General features: G+C 45.5%; 1 pseudogene; it reads left to right on the forward strand.

The window, feature by feature from the left end:
• Positions 1 to 454: 454 nt before the first annotated feature.
• LOC123427763 lies at positions 455 to 6,420 on the forward strand (annotated as a pseudogene).
• The last annotated feature ends 7,311 nt before the right edge of the window (positions 6,421 to 13,731 follow it).

Below are 13,731 nucleotides of genomic sequence, written 5' to 3' on the forward strand. Positions count from 1 at the left end.
GAGTGCTTTTGCTCACCCACTGGTTGAGGAGGTCGCGCCTGTCAGAGAGGAAGAAGGGGACGTCGAGGAAGAAGCTGCTACGGAGGAAGTCGTCAGAGCGGAAGGGGTCGCCGTCGAAGTAGTGGAAGCAGAGGCGTTCATCGTCGACCAGCTACGGGAACGGACTCCCCTGAGGTCCCGCATGCTCTTGGATCATTTGGAGGGGACGAAGGAGTACGGCAACGACGGCGACAAGCTCATCAAGGATCGGCCATGGCGGAGGAGGAGCTCGCCTACCTTCTGTCGATGAGGGAGAGGGAGGAGGAAGGTGGGAAAGGAGGTGGCGGCGCTTGGAGGAACCCTAGAACACGGCTCGGACGCCAAGGAATAAATAGGGGGCGAGGGAGGCCGCCTCGACATCCGTGAGCCACGGCGTCGGCCTCCCTATCTCGCTCTCTCTGAATGTCTGACGGAAATGTGCGGCGGGAGGAAGACGGCGTCACAGGAAAGGGACGAGGAGTGGGCTGCCGCGCGAGGAGGCTACTCGGCCAGCGAGGAGGAGGAGGCCCAGTCGGAAGCGCCAGGTAAGAAAGGGAAAACCCACTAGTTTTCTACTTAAAACAAATACCAGCAAATAAATAAACTCCCAGGTAATCTATGGCTCCAAAATAAAAATAAAAATGCCCCTGGTTATAAGGAAATTATGACCTTTTTAAATAAAATGAAAAGGGAAATTTTGGAGCAAAGAAATATTTACAAAACAGAATTAAATAACCTGTTTTGTGAATATCTACCCCTCTCAAACATAGATTCAAAAAAAATTATACCTAGCACCACATCCACCAGAAAACACTCTAAAATATAAACATTTTTGAACCAGGGTTAGAGCAAGTAAATCTTGAGCATTGAGAAAATAAAGAAGGGGGACTACAAGAAATATGCTCATACATGACGTTTTTTAAGATGTCGTTGATGAATTCATCATAAATCTATGACGATTTCATCCGAGATCGTCGTAAACCATTTGAGGTGATCAAATCTACATACAAATTACAACGATGTGAGTCAAAAACGTCGTAACCGCATAAGATGAGACCGTCATAACTTTTACGATGATTACAAAAATGTCGTAACATGTTCTAACTATGTTGACATGTCACTCGTGGGTCCATTCTATCCGATCTCATCCTAGTTTGTGAAGCGACCTACTATTCTATTATTTCAACAAAAATTGAAAAAATCTCATGAATACGTTGGATCATATATGAAGAAAAATGTGGTCCACATCCATAAAATATGATCAACTCTTGTAAAAATTTGTGTGATGCCCTTTTGCAAAATATTTTTGATAGATGTTTCACAAAATTCCTCTATTTTTACTACTTGAAAACTATTTTAAATCAATGATTTTTTGAACCAATCAGAACTCTTCCCACGGATCGATGACATGGCACCCATCCATCCATCCATTTATCTCACCATCTCACATCCATCCATCCATGTATCTACACGAAAAAAATGAAAAAAAACCCCACCCGCAGCCCAAACCCTAGCTCAGATCCCATCGACCCCTCCCCCCATCACACCATTCCTCCCTCGTCCCCATCCCCTTGCCGCCACCACCTCCTCCTCCCATCCTCGCCCCCCTCTTGATCCAGTCCTCCCTCGTCCCCATCTCCTCATCGCCGCCACCTCTTCCCCATACCCGCCTCCCTCCTGATCTAGTCCTCCCTCGTCCCCATCTCCTCGCAACGTGGCATGCAAGAACACAACGCATCATCTCTCTCCCTCTCTGTGTGTCACACACGCGAGTCGCCAAGAAGAGAAGTCCCAAACTTTCTCCTCTCGATCGATCTGTCCTCCTCATCATCCGTTCGTCCGTCGCTACCAGAGTTCCTTTCTCCCCAGATTCTCCGCCCCCTCCATCCCCTCCCCCAATCGATTAATCTGATCCCGTCGGCCGGAGGTCCCCCAACCCCTGCCCTATCCACCCCGTGGCGACCAACACTGGCGCCGGCACCGGCGGCAGCAAGATCCGCAACGCCAACCTCGTGAGCACCCCCCGCCCCCTTTCCCTCCGGCCTCCGCCCCGTTCCCGTCGTTTCCTCCGGCAACAGGCTGGATTTTCTATTCTTATTTTATTTTATCTCCAGTCCACGCGTTTGGGTGGTAGTAGCCCTGTTGCAATTCGCTCCTGCCGCTCTGTGCCCTCGATCCGATCAAGGACCTGTGTTGTGTTTTCTGATATATGCTCATGTGGTGTTGGATCGATGGCCACGTACTTCTAGGGGGCGTGGGCAAGTCCAGCCTGGTGCTCCGCTTCGTCAAGGGCCAGTTCGTCGAGTTCCAGGCCACCTCCCTTGCCCTTCCCTTCCCTTCCTTCACATGCCCCAGGCTGTGCTGCAAACTGGCCATGACCTGTCTGTTTGTGTGTGCTGATTTTGTTTTGCTGGTGCGTTTGGCCGGCCGCAGGAATCCACCATCTGAGCCGCCTTCTTCTCACAGACCCTGGCGGTCAACGACGAGACGGCCAAGTTCGAAATCTGGGACACGTCCGGTCAGGAGAGGTACCACAGCCTGGCGCCCATGTACTACCGCGGCGGCGCCGCCGCCATCGTCGTCTACTACATCACCAACTCGATCAGTTAGTATGAGCAGAGTCTCTAATGGCTTGCTTGAACTACGTATCTTGATTCCATAGTACAACTACAACCACAACCTGATTAATAGGAATAAATAATTGGTAGTTCTTGAAAAGAATTTCCCATGCTCCTTGTGTGAAATCAAGTCGCCAACTGTGATCTTGAAGATAAACTGGAAACAACTTTAGGTATATATAAAATCTTGCTCTGACATAATACTAACATCATTGACGTGAAATGTTTGAGCTTCATCAAAAACCATATTGCGGTAACCTTGTCAGCTTCAGGGTGAGTTGTGCCCGTGTCAAGTTTGGTGTACAAACCTTTTAGGTAGTTGAAACTTCTTTATCCAATCATTATCAGTTGCACTCATTACCCTGCTCTGTTCAACAGAGCCATACCTATTTGTCCCCGCCCACTTCCGATGCGGTGGCCGTCGAGGGCAAACCCATGGTGCTCGTGGCCGAGAAGTTGGGTTTCACGCTCGTCGTGCGGTCGGGCACCAATGTCGGTCGCGACGTCTTCGAGGCCTCCAACGGCTTTCTCCACATCGTCGGTCGCGTGGGGGCCGGGATCGGCAACGGCTACCTCGTTGTCCTCAAATCTTGCTAGGCTGCTTCGCTCTCTTTCTTTGCCTTTCGCACGTCCTTCTGTGTGTCGCTACTGTCAGTTGTTGCCTTACTTCTTGGAAGAAAGGATCAGGGGCTTTTGCTGCATGAAGGAGGGCCGTATTTGGGGTGTACTGGGTAAGAAATTGTCCTCCATCTCTAGTACATCTATTCAGCCAAGTGAATTTGATCCCATCACTCACTCATTTCTGTTTCACCTGGTGTTCATATGTGAACTTGTGAATTGATACAATATTTCCATTGTTGTCATGTTTCTTTTGATGAGCTAATTCAGTACATCAATCGACCGTTTACAGTAATGAGTCACACAATGGCCTGATAGATGTTTGCAGTAATGAGTGGACAATGGCCTGATAGAGGTTTCTCTGTTACGCATGGGTAAGTGTTGTCCAACTTTCTATCAGAGGTTATTGCTGTTTACATTCATATTCGTATGCTTTTATTTTTAGTTTATTGTTAGCCATAAATCACAACCTGAGGTGGTCACCTTTGATCTAATACCTGTGAGTCTTCTATACATCATCCTATTCGTGCTAAAACACACTCAGGTTACAACCAAACAAATGGGCTTCTGGTATGGTCTAAATATTATTAGAATAAAATTTTGGACGTATCTACTAACATGGATCGATCATATAAAAAGAAGAGATTAATGAATCTTATTGCTGTGAGAGAATGCTTCACTATGTAATGTATCTTTTAAAACATTGCATTTTGCTGAGGCTGAATCCTGAAACTGTCTGGACTAGCACCCAGCCTCACGCCACCACCACAAATACTCTAACATTCAAAGGGAAGTCAGGTACTCTTATCTCATTGTTTTAAGGTTCATGAATAGGAATTCATACTGAGTTGAATTCATACTGACAGATTACAGATTTCACCAAGTTTATCAGTAACATTAAAAATCTAGTACTACCAAATATTCTGAATATGCGTTCATACAGTATCTGTGAAAAATTCTGGATCCCCACCTTCCAAAATGATGGGGAAATTTCAGGCACAATATACAGTTAGAACTCTCATGTTCCCGTCACGGAAATACTAGCAACCATCTTTACAATCCTGCAAAGCATCATAATATCTAAATCTGTTTGGTTTGCTTTCTTGACTTGATAGGATCGCGATTTGGTGGTCGAGCCTATGTCAACCACTGGTTCCACTCAGCCGAGCAGGCCACACATAAGGTCTTCACCTTCAGCATCCAGTGAGAATGTCAGGGCTCGCAATTCAGGTAAAACATACTGCACTTTTACTAGCCATATAAGATCCAACGATTTCATGGACTGTGTTTGACACCTGAGTTCATACATATCAATATCATGTGTGTAGGTTCTTGTTCCAGATCAGCTGCCCCGTCACCAGCAGCACCATAAGCCGGGGCTGCAAATCCTTTATGTTTCGATGCACGGACTATACATTTCTCTGTAAATGCCTGGGTAAGGAAGAAGACACCTTTCTCTTCACTGTATGAATGCGTAATTGTGTAATATTTGTTGAAAGGAGCAAATTCATTGGTTCTGATTGCTCCTACAATTACGGCGGTCATTGTGGACAGCCTAGTTTGCTCCTACAATTATGGCGGTCCTTGTGGACAGCCTAGTTTGCTCCTACAATTACGACGGTCCTTGTGGACAACCTAGTTTGCTCCTACAATTACAGCGATCCTTGCAGACAACCTGACATGGCATCTCCCTTTTTAGTCTTCTCCTTATCAACACCTTCATTCTGCATTGGAAAATCATCTCTTATATATAAATGCTATCACAATGGTTTCCTTACATCACTTGTGCATGTTACCCTTGTTCTTACCTTTATCTCTTGCTTGTTGGTCCACTGTAGTTGAACATGACATACTCAAACTTTTCCATCTGATCAGGTACTGGTTGTTGTTGGTCTGGGAATGCTTCCGATCTTGCCAAAACATCTTGCAGACAGAGCTTGCAAGCTTTCATTGCTGGGAACAATCCTCTCCTCAGGATACTCTTTATACAGTACTTATGGGGTAAAATACCTTCCTACCTGAACCTTGAATGGTCCATCCTATTTTTGTTGTGTTTCTCGCCCTGATGACCCAGTTGATCTAATTCACCTTTTTTCCTATTGTGCATGAAGAAACCAAGAGAATTGAACATGCATGCAATTCAGAGTTGGTTGCAGTCAGTACTTGGAGCCAAGGATTTTATCCATTTAATGTTCTCTCTGTTGCTTGTCACATCTCAGCTGCACTTAAAGAGTAATATATAGCTTTTCTCTTGCAAGTTCATGATTCTGATATCTGTTTTCTGAAACTTCCATATATATGTTTTAGAAGTTCTGATCTTCTTTTTTTATTTCACAGTTGCTGCCCTACCCGTGTTCTGCCGGGCGCTTTATCACGTTGCCAGATTCCTAAGGCGTAACTTTTCCCGCTCGTCTTTCTATAGGTAGTTATCTGTCGAACTATCTCTGAATTTCATTTGTGTAGTTTGCGGCGCAACCAGTCTCCACCGCCCTGTAGTTATCTGTCGAATTATCTATGAATTTCTATTATGTTGTTTAGGGGATACTTGGAAGAGCCTTGCCTTTGGGTGGAGACAAACAACACCACGCTCAGCCTTCTTAGCTCAAATGCCGAACTTGCCTTGGGGTTTCTTCTGATCATATCGCTGTTCTCGTATGTTGATCTGATTTCCCTTGGAATCGTGGAGACTTTATTTCATCTTAGTTAATGCATCTTATGACTTACAACACCTTGTTATCTTGCAAGTGGCGGCGCAACTTCATGCAGACATTCATGTACTGGAACGTAAGTTATCTTCTGCACATCCGATCTTTATATATGTTCTTACTGCTTCCATGCATTCACTACATAGCTGGGGAATAACATGAGGCACAATTTTATGTGTTTTGCGGCATGTTTCAAGCCATTGCTGAGTGTACACCTAACAACCATCAATCTTCAGCTAGCGGCACTTCCTTTAGCAGCTGCAACTTTGTTATGCGGATAGTTGCTTTTCCAATGCATCTTCACTTACTGGTCGTTTTTCCTGGCTTGCTCGTCTGTTATTATTCATGTGCTGAAGATGATGTACCGCGCGCCTGTGACATCCAGCTACCACCAGAGCGCGTGGGCGAAGATCGGGCGGACCGTGAACCCGTACATCGACCGCTTCCGCGGCATATTGTAGCACATCTGTGAAGCTGTGAAGTCTTACTCGGTTTAGAGTAGCATATTGTAGCACATCTGTGTTGTAAAGATTGTAATAGATTTATTTTGTCGTATATTTGATCAATTTTATGTGTTCTTAGTTATATTTGAAATTCATTCTTGGATTGAAAATGGTCAAAGACAATATATTAGTATTAAATTTAGGTTGATTCTAAGTTTGTGCTCTCACCTGTATTGGCTCAGATATATTTGTGCCTTCATAAGGCTACATATCATAATGTAAAAATCTTGAGGCCCAAAATTTGCCAAAACTTTGAGATCAGCATGACATATTGGACCAGTACAAAAATAAAATGGCCAAAAAAATCAATAGAAAGTAAAAGGCCATAAACCAGAATTCAAAAAAAATAAAATTAAAAGTGGCTATAAATAGGCTAAGGCCCAAAAAGAAGCCCAATAAAAAGCCTAAAATAATAAAATCAGCCCATGTGATCAATTGAAATGGGTTGGGCTGATTTCAACCATGACGTTTTGATTTCATCGGAATTTTGCCACGTAGGACTGCCACGTAGGACTGGGTTTGATTGCCAACGATGATTTAGGATCGTCGTAAAGGTTACGACAATCCAGGAATTGTCGTAAAAGTTATGACGATTTTGATCAAAACGTCGCTGTTGTTCATTTCTGACGCTCCATTTTCGACGCTTGGTTTTTCGTCGTGAGATCGTCGTAAATTAAAAACCATGACGATGTAGCGACGAAAAAATAGCGTCGTGTATTAGCATATTCCTTGTAGTTGTTTTGTAACCTAGTTGAAAACTATCATAGTTGAAACCCAACTTTCAAAAACCACTTCATCATCACATAGCACATCAACATCACATCCCACATCCATGGATCCACAACAACACAAACACAAAGAAGGCAAGAATGATATGGATGCATGAATGCAAAGGGGAGAAAAGGTATGATCACATGAAATAACACATGGCATATATCTCACAAGGCAATGACGTCATGGACCCACACATGAAGGTTCCAAATATGGCAAGTTACACTCTGGGGCATTACAAACTCTCCCACACTACAAAAAGATCTCGTGCCAAGATCTAGGACTGAAAGAACTCTAGGAATTCAGAACGGAGGTGATCCTCGCATTCCCAAGTGGCCTCTTTATCGGAATGGTGTGACCACTGCACCTTGAGAAACTTGATTGACTTGTTGCGGGTCTTGCGCTCAGTCGTCTCGAGAAACGCCACTGGATCCTGATGATAGGATAGGTCGGGTTGAAGGTCGATATCTTGAAGATGAACTGTGCGTACATGGAACACGTCATGCACATTTGCAAAGTTGGAAGGGAGCTCAAGCTGATACGCAAGGTCGCCTCTCTTGCCAACAACTCTGAAAGTACCAACGAAACAAGGTGCAATCTTGCCTTTGATGCTTAGCCGTTTGGGAGCCGAGGGGCTCACTAGTGGCCATGGGAGGAGAGGAAAGAAGAGATTTCAGTGTTAGACCAGAACTTAGAATGGGGTGTTTGGGGTCTTCTGCTTGGATTCAAAGAGGGGCCACTCTCCTGTAGTTGGGGAGGGTGTTGGCTACTTGGTCAAAGATTTTGGAGGGAAGAGCTTAGGTGTGGAGTGGGGTAGGAGCTGTTTTGCTTATATGTCTGTAGGTGTTCGACATGTGTTTCGGATAGCAACACCTCACCACTGGTGATGAGAGTTAACAGGATGAACTTGGGTGCAAAAATAAGATACTTGACCAAATTTAAGCCTTATTGGACAAGTTTGGCAATGCAGACTTGAAATCACCCCCCCCCCAAATGGCAGATTTGTACCTTCCAAAGGGAATGTGGGTAGATTACCTCATGCAAATCCCATTTTTGGCAGAGACTCCTCATTTGGGGTGTTGAACACTCCTGCAAAGTTCCAACCTATTTGGATAAACTTGGCAATGTAGAGATGTTTCAACATGGTTCTGGACAGAGAGGGTTTTGGAATTACTTAGTGAACCAAACCACCTTGGAATGAGGTGAAACTTGGTGTGGCCACTAAATATAGCTTGGGGAGGTTGTTGTAATTTTCTAGTATTTTATTGGAAATATTCCAAAAGATCAAAACAGACAGAATAGGTTTTCAAGGTTTTACTTAAATATTTTGAATGTAAATAGGGGTTGAAAATCTTATGTATGGAAAATATATGTACTCTGAGTATCTCCAAATTTTATCAGATTTTCCTAAGGCACAAAATTAATTTTCTATATAGGAATATCATTTCTAGCCTCAGAAATGGACATGCATATAAAATAGGAAAATAATTGATAAAATAATTATTTTATGGTTTTGGATAGTAAAAATAGTTTTATAACCAAATCACCATCTTTGGTGAAAGCACTCCCTTGCTATCAAGCACTTGCAGTGCAACCCAAAGCAGGGTTTTGAAATAGTTAGAAATAAGAAAGGAATTTTGAGAATATTTATATTATGAAAAATATGGTTTTTGATACTACTCAACCAAGATACAAGCATACAAGCATACAATGACAACCATGTCACTCACGTCATTGGGTTTTGAAAAGTTTTAATAAACTCAGATTTTTGAACTACAGTGAAAGTGAGGTGAAAATAGGGTGTGACAAAGGCTCACTTTGCAACCTTTCTTTCCCACAAATTTCTGTCAAGACTTGGAGAAGGAAACTGAGGAAGTTGAGCCATGTATCGACCCCATAAATGTGCCACCTACGGATACTGCGGCTCTGAATATGTTCGTGTGGATTCCCGTCTCCTAAAGGTGCAAAGCTATGTCGCTCGACTAAGGACCGTTGTGGGTAAAATTGACAAAGAGCTATGGCCTGAAGACGATCTCCACACTAATCTGGAGGCGATGATGACCTGATTGGATCAAATTCCTCTCCGAGTGCAGGCATGGAAGAAATCGGCTGCTCGTTGCGGAGCTGATGTGGCTCTCTCGCTGGTCAGAGTCCAATGCAAGGAAGCTCAAGAAGATAAGTTGAAGACACTCCAAGTGACAAACACGAAGAAGCTCCGCTTTGAAGACTTCGTGTAGACCTTCATTCACACAACTACCCACATCGCTGACGGGATCGACCTAGACACCTTTGTTGAGCCAGCAAGTCTAGGACAGCCATGAAGAAGAACATTGATCGCCTCAAAAAACTTTTATTCGCCTCGGTATGCCGAGTGATTTTGTAACCATTAAAACTTCGTTCGGGTGTTTAATCCGAGTACCTTTGCTCACGCAGATAATCTTGTTATGCACCGAATAATTTTAAGTTTATCCGTATTGGTTGGATTCGATTGTTTTTGGAATACTCTTTGCATACACCTAAGCGAAGTCTCATTCGTAGTTGGGCTGGGGTTAACTTAGGCGGAGATTGACCCGCTTCTAAGTTTCCGAGTGAGAGGTTGCTCTGCACTCGGAGAACGTTGGACACTTTGGCGAAAGCTGGTTCGCAGCCAAGCCTCCGAGTGAGAGGGTACCTCGTTACTCAGAGAAGGTTTGTACTTAGGCTAAGCGGATTAGCGGCTAAGACCCCGAGTGAGAGGATTATTCGCCACTCGGAGATGGTTTGACACTTAGGCGAAAACTGGTTCGCAGCTAAGCCCCCGAGTGAGAGGGTAGCTCGTCACTCGGAAAAGGTTTGTACTTAGGGTAAGTATATTAGCGGCTAATCCCCCGAGTGAGAGGATTTCTCACCACTAGGAGAAGGTTTGACACTTAGGCGAAAACTGGTTCGCGGCTAAACCCCCGAGTGAGAGGATAGCTCGTCACTCGGAGTAAGTTTGTACTTAGGCTAAGCAGGTTAGCGACTAAGCCCCTGAGTGAGAGGATTGCTCGCCACTCGGAGAAGGTTTGACACTTAGGTGAAAACCGGTTCGCAGCTAAGCCCCTGAGTGAGAGGGTAGGTCGTCACTCGGAGTAACTTTGTACTTAGCCTAAATGGGTTAGCAGCTAAGCCCCCGAGTTTGAGGATTGCTCGCAACTGGGAGAAGGTTTGACACTTAGGTGAAAACTGGTTAGTAGCTAAGCCCCCGAGTGAGAGGGTAGCTCGTCACTCGGATTAAGTTTGTACTTAGGCTAAGCGGATTAGCGGCTAAGCCCCCGAGTGAGAGGATTGCTCACCACTCGGAGAAGGTTTGACACTTAGGCGAAAATTGGTTCGCACCTAAGCTCCCTAGCGAGAGGGTAGCTCGTCACTGGGAGTAAGATTGTACTTAGACTAAACGGGTTAGCGGCTAAGCCCCCCCGAGTGTGAGGATTTCTCACCACTCGGAGAAGGTTTGTCACTTAGGCGAAAACTGGTTCGCAGCTAAGTCCCCGAGTGAGAGGGTGGCTCGTCACTCGGAGTAAGTTTGTACTTAGTCTAAACGGGTTAGCGGCTAAGCCCCCGAGTGAGAGGATTACTCGTCACTCGCAGAGGATTTTTCGACTGGAGTCAATAGAGCTTGTAGAAATCACAAATTTGACAAGCATATTATTCTGGGAAAACTCCATCTGTTACATGAGATCAATTAGTGGTCAAGCATAAAAACGTTTGTGTAAATCTGCATTCCATGCGCGTGGCTCATGGACCCTCTTCTAGACATTGTAGAGTCTATAGGCTCCATTGCTCAGCACCTTGGTGACGATGAAAGGCCCTTCCCAAGTAGGAGCTAGCTTATGAGGTCGCTGTTGATCTACTCGGAGCACCAGATCGCCTCCGTGGAACGCCCGACTCGTGGCATGCCTCGAGTGAAAGCGTCGTAGATCCTGTTGGTAAATTGTCGACCGAATCAACACCATCTCGCGCTCCTCCTCCAAAAGATCCACTTCGTCCTATCATGCTTGCTCGACTTTAGCTTCTGAGTAGAGATCTACTCGGGGAGAGTTATGGAGTAAATCACTCGGTAGGATGGCTTCAACTCCATACACCAGGAAGAATGGTATTCGCCCAGTCGAACGGTTCGGGGTTGTCCTCGGGCCCTAGAGAACAGAAGGTAATTCAGTTACCCAAGCGCCTGCGGCATATTCAAGGTCTCGCATGAGTCGAGGCTTCAATCCTTGGAGGACAAGTCCATTTGCTTGTTCAGCTTGGCCGTTGGTTTGGGGAAGGGCGACAGACGCATAATCCACTCGGGTCCCTTGGTCAGAACAGAAACGCCTGAGTTCATCTGATTCGAAGTTTGAACCAATGTCCGTGATGATGTTGTGCGGGACTCCATACCGGAATGTAATTTCCTTCCTGAATTTGATGGCAGCGCGGGAATCGAGCTTCTTGATTGGTTTATCTTCAATCCATTTGGTAAACTTGTCGACTACAACAAGCAAATGGGAGAACCCACTCTGACCCGTTCAGACAGGTCCGACCATATCTAAGCCCAAGACAGCAAACGACCAGATGAGATGGATAGTCTTCAAAGCATATGCATGCTCATGAGACAAGTTGGTGTAGAAATGACAGCCTTCACAATGATCAACATATCTTTGGCCATTTCATTTGTGCGTGGCCAGAAGAATCCGGCTCGGTATGCTTTGGCAACGATGGTCCGAGAGGACGCACGATGACCACAGGTCCCCGAGTGGATTTCCTCCAAAATTAGTCGGCTCTCCTCAGGGGAGATGCATCATTGAGCTACGTCACTAACGCTCTCTCTATAGAGTTGATCACCCATAATTGTGAAGGATTTCGACCTGCGGACAATCTGTCGGGCATCGTCTTCGTCTTCTGGCAACTCTCGGCTCAGGATGTATGCAATATACTACACTATCCATTCGGGCGTGGTTACGAGAATTTCCATGACCAGATCGACGACCGCCGGAACATCGACTTCAGTTGGGTTGGAAGCACTTATAGGTTTTGGGGGATCTTCAGTGAAAGGGTCTTCTTGCACCGAAGGGTGTGCAAGTGTTCCAAACACACATCACTGGGTACAGGCTTTTGCGTGGATCCGATCTTACCCAATTCATCAGTTGCTTGGTTCTTCAGTTGAGGTACATGGTGGAGTTCTAAGCCTTCAAACTTCTTCTCCAGCTTCCTCGCTGCATTGCAGTACTCAGTCATGGCGGGGTTTCTCACATCCCATTCTTTCATCACCTGATTGACCACCAAACCAGAGTCGCCGTATACCATCAGGCAACGGACGCCGAGTGAGATGGCCATACGCAACCCGTAGAGAAGCGCTTCATACTCCGCCTCGTTGTTGGCAGAATCAAAGTGAATCTGGAGTACATAACTGAGTTTGCCGCCTATTGGGGATATCAGAACCACACCAGCACCGGAACCATTCAACATCTTGGATCCGTCGAAGAACATGGTCCAGTGTGTCGAGTGAATCTGAGCCGGTTGCTGCTGTTCTACCCATTCGGCCATGAAATCAGCGAGAGCCTAGGACTTGATGGCCTTCTTGGCTTCAAACTTAATGTCACAGTACAACAACTCCATAGCCCATTTTGCCACTCGACCAGATGCGTCTCGATTGTGAAGGAGTTCAGACAACAGAGCATCGCTCATGACTGATACCGAGTGGTCTTGAAAGTACTGTGCCACCTTTTTGCTGATAACTATATTCCATAAAGAAGCTTCTGGTAATGGGGATACCTGTGTTTGGAAGGGGTCAATACTTCAGAGACGTAATATACTGGGCGTTGGACCTTGTATGCTTTGCCTTCCTCCTCTCACTCAACAGTCGGGATTTTGCTGACGACTTGATTTGTAGCTGCGATGTATAAGAGGAGAGGCTCTTTGTTGTACGGAGCAGCAAGAACCGACTGGGTGGAAAGCAGTGTTTTTAACTCGACAAATGCAGCCTCTGCCTCTGGAGTCCACTCGAAGGTATCAGACTTCTTCATGAGTTGGTAAAGGGGTAGAGCTTTTTCTCCGAGGCGAGATATAAACCTGCTTAGTGCTGCTAAACACCCGGTAAGCTTCTGGACGTTATGCACACGCTCAGGGCTCTTCATTAGGATGATAGCACCAATCTTTTTGGGGTTGATGTCGATTCCTCGTTCAAAAATGAGAAAACCGAGTAACTTGTCGCTGGGAACGCTGAATGTGCACTTAGCTGGGTTCAGCTTGATATCGTACCTTCTCAGGCTAACAAATGTTTCTGCCAAGTCAGTCAGCGGGTCAGAACCTTTGCGAGACTTGACAATGATATCATCCATGTACGCTTCAACATTCCGACTGATCTGGACCAGCAGACACTTCTGGATCATACGCATGAATGTAGCGCCTGCATTCTTGAAACCAAAAGGCATGGTGATGTAACAAAAACACCTGAAAGGGGTGATGACGGCCGCTTTTATTTCATCTGGGCCATACAGACGG

The sequence above is a fragment of the Hordeum vulgare genome, chromosome 2H (genome assembly GCF_904849725.1).
Source record: "Hordeum vulgare subsp. vulgare chromosome 2H, MorexV3_pseudomolecules_assembly, whole genome shotgun sequence".
NCBI classification, from domain to species: Eukaryota; Viridiplantae; Streptophyta; class Magnoliopsida; order Poales; family Poaceae; genus Hordeum; species Hordeum vulgare.